The following is a 5,089-nucleotide window of genomic DNA, read 5'->3' as shown; positions in this document are numbered from 1 at the left end:
GACATGGTGCTCTGGCAGGGATCACAATAGAGAGTCCCGGACAGAGGAGGAGAAAAATGTAGAACAAAATTCAAATTTACCAAAAAAAGACCAACTGCTCTGGCAGGGATCACAATAGAGAGCCCTGGAGAGAGGAGGAGAAAAATGTAGAACAAAATTCAAATTAAGAAAAAAAAAAGACCAGGCTTTCTGGTCTGACAGAGACTGAAGAAACCCCAAGAGTATGGCCTCTGGACACCCTTTTAACTCTCCTGAGGTTCAGCCTTCAGCCAAAGATTAGACAGGTCTACAGGGCCAAAATAACACATGTGAGGGACGTACTTCACAGTTCAATCATGTATACAAGACTAATGGGCACACCAGCCCAAAAGCAAACACAAGGAGGCAGGAAGGGACAGGAAAACTGGACAAATGGAAACACAACCTGGGGTGGAGAAGTGGAGAGTGCTGACACATCGCAGGTTGGCAACCAGTGTTACAAAACAATTTGTGTATCAACTGTTTAATGAGAAACTAATTTGCTCCGTAAACTTCCACCTAAGTCACAATAAATAAACAAACAAACCAGTAAATAAATAGTGATCTGACTTGAAGTTAGAGATATATACAAGGGAAAGATTGTGTAGTAAGGAATATAGATTATATTCCAAGTGCAATACGGAACTACTGACAGGTTTTAAATAGCAGAGGGACATGATCTGATTTTAAGATGACTCTGCCGGCCGTGTGGTGAATGTACTGTTGTTGTTAGGTACCGTGGGGTTGGTTCCAACTCATAGCGACTCTGTGTACAACAGAACAAAACATAGCCCAGTCCTGTGCCATCCTCACAATCATTGATTAAGTTTGAGCCCACTGTTGCAGCCACTGTGTCAAGTTCATTTCATTGAGGGTCTTCCTCTTTTTCGCTGACCCTCTACTTTACCAAACATGATGTCCTTCTCCAGGGACTGGTCCCTCCTGATAATATGTCCAAATTACACGGGACAAGGTCTTGCCATCCTCGCTTCCAAGGAACATTCTGGCTGTACTGCTTCCAAGAAAGATTTGTTCGTTCTTCTGGCAGTCCATCGTATATTCAATATTCTTTGCCAACACCATAATAAAAAGGCATCAATTCTTCTTTGGTCTTCCTTACACACTGTCCAGCTTTAGCATGCATATGAGGCAACTGAAGATATCATGGCTTGGATCAGGCGCACCTTAGTCCTAAAGGTGACATCTCTGCTTTTGAACACTTTAAAGAGGTCTTTTGCAGCAGATCTGCACAATGCAATACATCGTTTGATTTCCTGACTGCTGTTTCCATGTGGGTTGATTGTTGATCCAAGTAAAATGAAATCCTTGACGACTTAGCTTCCAGACTAGGAAGAAGTATCTGGCAATCTACTTCTGAAGAAAATTGGCCAGTGAAAACCTTATGAATAATAGTGGTGAATGGATTAGAGGAAGGAAAGAATAAAAATAGAGAGAACAAGTTAGGAGACAATTATAGGATATAGGATGGTGGCTTGGTTTAGAACAGACGCAGTACAGATGGGATAAAGACTTAAGGATGTGAAAGATATTCTGAAGTATAACTAAGAGGCCTAGGTAAAGGTCCATGGTGGGGGTGCCATGGGACATTTAAACAGCTCAGGAAAGAAAATAAGGAACAGATAAAAACAGCTCAAAATAAGAAGTGCTAAGCATCTAAGGAAAAATAAAATTGCTATAAGAATACTGAATCAATAAGAAAAAGCCAAGATCATGGGCAACTCTGCAACCAGTATGAATCCTAACACAAGCAGCTGCTGAAGCTCCCTTTTAAAACCACGAAGCACATTTATGGACAATCCTTAGCAAATAACAAAGGGTGATCACATCACCTGACTTGCAAAACTTGGGTCCCAGAGTGGTAGTTATAACCACAAAAGAACAAAACTGCATCATTTATAATTAATTAAAAAATAAAGGTATAAAAATTAAACAAGTATCCTCATATACTGCTAGTGGGAATGTAAAATGGTGCAACCACCTTGGCAGATGGTCTGGCAGGTCCTCAAAAAAGTAAACAGCTACCATATGACTCAGCAATTCCACTCCCTGGTATATACTCCCAAAAAAGACAAAACCAAACCCACTGCCGCAGAGTTGATTCCGACTCATACAGACCCTGTAGGACAGAGCAGAACTGCTTCATAGTGTTTCCAAGGCTGTAACCCTTACAGATGCAGACTGCCACATCTTTTTGCCGTGGAGCTGCTGGTGAGTTTGAACCACTGACCTTTCGGTTAGCAGCCTAGCACTTGACCAGGGCTCCTCGGTATATACCCAAGAGAAAAGAAAACATATGTCCACAGAAACACTTGTACACAAATGTTCATAGCAGCATTATTCATAATAGCCAAAAGGTAGAAAAAACCCAAATGTCTATCAACTGATGAATGGTTAAACAGTGTGGTACATCCAAACAATGGAATATTTTATTACCAGTTGCTGTAGAATCAATTTCAATTCATGGCGATCCCATGTGTAGGGTTTTTAATAACTGATTTTTTCGGAAGTAAACTGGCAGGCCTTTCTTCCGAGCCACCTCTGAGTAGACTTGAACCTCCAACCTTTCAGTTAGCAGCCGAGCGCACTAACCATCCCCACCACTGTGATGATGGTTACACAACTCTGTGTAATACTAAAAGCCATTCGGTTGTACACTTTAAATGTGTGAATGTTATAGTGTAGTGGGTTAAACTGTGTCCTCCAAAAAGATATGCTCAAGTCCTAACCCCTGGTACCTGAGAATTTGACCTGATTTGGAAACAGGGTCTTTACAGATACAATCAAGTTAAGCTGAAGTCAGACTGTGAGGATTGAAAGATACGAGTCACTCTGAGTTGGAATGGACTCGATGGCAATGGGTTGTTTTTAACAGGGATGGTCAAATGAAGGACAAGATTCCTATTCTAACATCAAGGTCAAATGATTTCTCTTATTTTAATATATGTTTAAGAATTTGACAGCTGGGACCTGCAGGCTTCTCTCAGCTGCATCATTAGGACCACACTATGGTTGTAACTTGTGAGAAATCTTTACAAAGGTACAGCATCTGCTTCTGTTAAGATTATAGCCAAGAAAACCCTATGAAGCAGTTCTACTCTGTAACACATGGGGCTGCCATTGGTCGGAACTGGCTCCACAGCCATTAACAATAAAACAAGTATCTTACCTTTCAGGCATCTGTTAGGGAGAAATTACTCAATTCCTTACTCAAAAACTAAAACCCACACTTGCAAACAAGAATAAATCAACTAAGCGAGATAGTGACCAAGTCAGACTAAAAGAACACAGATTACATATATATAATCCTTCAATATATATTTTTAAAAAAAGTACCATGGATCAACAAGATTATGATAACTATTCCCTACTAGAACTCCACAAAATCTATTCTCCTCCCTTGTTCTTAAAAACAAAAAAAAGCCTAGTCAAATGAATTTATAGTGAGAAGACACTGGTATCCCAAGAATCAAGGAGTGTTTCTGTGAATTGGAAATTCAAATATAAGGATAGTTCTTGCTTCAAGGAGTTCACAATCCTAATAGAGGTGGAGGTGACAAACAAATATAACTAAGAAGGCAAGGTGTGTTAAGAGATGTGTAAGTATTAATTCCACGGTAATGTAAAAGGCTAAGAAAACTGATTCTGATCTAGGAACTCAATGAAGGCTTAGTGGAAGACTCATGCTTTGAACAGCTGGACCAGCCAGCATTTTGAGCTACAGAGACAATGGGGAACAAGAATGGCACATGTGAAAAAATGGAGACAAGAAAGCACATCAGAGAGTATTTGAGTAATAATAAGTAGGTGATTGTAGCTAGAACAAGAGTTGCGTGAGATGCCCAGGGAAAATGAATGGCTAGTTGCAGGAGATGAATTTAAAGCCCACTTGTAAAGAGCTCTAAATACCCTGCTAAGGGGCCTGATCCTTATCCTGGAGGCAATGTCAAACTAAAGGTTCCTGAACAAGGGAATCATCTGGATTTAGAAATTTAAAATCAAAGCAACAACTTCCCTTTTCATTAAAAGTGGACTGTAATTCCCTAAATTAAACAGATGGTAGAAATAAGAGACAGTAATAAATATTTAGTATGTAGGAAGAGATACACACAGATCTAGGAAAACATACTAAGACAGGACAGGGATTAATATCCACACTGGCAACAGGTCTAGTAAATTTTTCAGAACTTGTTTTCTAGTTAAAATTCACATTAATACTACTAACTCTAGCAGTTAAGAGGCCTTGATTTTCATGTAGATATATAGCAATTTAAGAAAACTCAATACAAGAATCAAGAGTTTGAAATTAGAAGAACGCCAAGCTGATGAGGGTTGTCTATTTTAGATGAGATTAGGGCTGCAACTCATAAAACAGCAACTTAAATGCAAGTTTTCAGGCACAGTGCATTATATTATGGCATAATTATATATGGAAAAAAGTAACCTGGCCTGAGAACTAATGAAAAATTCAAATACACCATATTTAGAGATATTAAAGTGAACAAAAAAAGTTCATCTAAATAAATATGAAAATGAACAAACAGATCACAACAATCTATAAATTAGTTTCTCCCTGTCTCAAAACAGCACAGTCATAGAAAAATAGAAGCAATCTTACCAAATGAATGAAGTTTGTCCCACGAACTTTTTGTAGTAGAAAGTTTCACAAGGCAATCTGCAAAAGAAAAACTAGTAGTTTTACAACGGCAGATATCCTAAGAATCAAGTTAAGTCACTTAGTTCTCCCCACAGGGCTCTTCTCCATAGGTTAGAATGCCATTAATTCTTAAGAACGAGATATCAAAATTTTTAAATTATTATAGTGTGACTATTTAGTCAACCATAAACTTCAGAATGTTTAATTGAACTGAATGGTCCCAGTTAGGTCTCAGCTGGATGGTGCCCAGCTACCATTACTGATCGTTTTGATCAAGGACTCAGTAGATGAACCCTGATCAAAGAGGGGGATGTTGAATAGAATTTCTAATTTCTTACGGAATCCAGACTTACTGGACCCACTGAGACTAGAGGGAGAACTCCCGAATCTATTGCC

At 38.9% G+C, this 5,089-nt stretch overlaps 1 protein-coding gene across 17 annotated transcripts in view; it reads right to left on the bottom strand.

The window, feature by feature from the left end:
• Positions 1–5,089, bottom strand: part of MTMR3 (myotubularin related protein 3) — a 213,077-nt gene that overhangs the window by 89,821 nt on the left and 118,167 nt on the right. For all 17 annotated transcript variants that reach the window (XM_023733677.1, XM_023733679.1, XM_023733690.1 and 14 more), the window contains one exon: positions 4,655–4,711. The gene's annotated coding sequence lies outside the window, so the exon portion shown is untranslated. The remainder of the gene's footprint in view (positions 1–4,654; positions 4,712–5,089) is intronic.

The sequence above is a fragment of the Trichechus manatus genome, unplaced genomic scaffold, assembly GCF_000243295.1.
Source record: "Trichechus manatus latirostris isolate Lorelei unplaced genomic scaffold, TriManLat1.0 scaffold00061, whole genome shotgun sequence".
Lineage (NCBI taxonomy): Eukaryota > Metazoa > Chordata > Mammalia > Sirenia > Trichechidae > Trichechus > Trichechus manatus.
This window is presented reverse-complemented; position numbering and strand designations above follow the sequence as displayed.